Source organism: Solanum tuberosum, unplaced genomic scaffold (genome assembly GCF_000226075.1).
Source record: "Solanum tuberosum cultivar DM 1-3 516 R44 unplaced genomic scaffold, SolTub_3.0 scf00073, whole genome shotgun sequence".
NCBI lineage: Eukaryota > Viridiplantae > Streptophyta > Magnoliopsida > Solanales > Solanaceae > Solanum > Solanum tuberosum.
In genome coordinates this window covers 1,829,750-1,830,403 of record NW_006239002.1, presented here as the reverse complement: position 1 = coordinate 1,830,403, position 654 = coordinate 1,829,750, and positions in this window count along the sequence as shown.

Sequence of the window (654 nt, the reverse complement as noted above, 5' to 3'; positions counted from 1 at the left end):
ATCAGTGAACTGGTCTACTGGTTCGTTCTATTTTCTTATTAAGACAAAACTTGAAGAAAAACGGAGTAGCATTTAGGGTGTGTTTGGTATGAAGGAAAATATTTTTCAATTTTTTCATGTTTGATTGGGTTAAATGTTTTCCAAATCAACTCATTTTCTTCAAATTTAAGGAAAATAACTTCTCTTCAAAACTTAAGAAAAATATTTTCCAAAACTCTCTTTTAACTTCAAATTACAATTATCTTTTTATTGAAAAAATCAATTTATTTTGTCCCTATCCTCAAACCAACCCCACCCCCCCCCCAAAAAAATAAAAATAAATTTTAAAGCTTGTTTTTAGATTCAATTTTTTTACCCCACCCCCTACCACCACTCCCTCCCAAAAAAAATATTAAAAGTTGTTTTTAAATGATATTTGTAATTTCAATTTTTTTTTATTTTTTTACCTCCTACACTCGCCCCCCATTAGTCCCCCACCCCCTTCAAAAAGAAAAAAATTTAAGTTTGTTTTTTTAAAAAAATTTTTAATTTCAAATTTTTATTTTTTCATTCCGATCCTCGACCACCCCCCAAAAAAAAATTGAGTTTGTTTTTAAAAAATATTTTCAACTTTAAAATTTTATTTTTTCACCCCTATACTCGACCCCTCCCCCC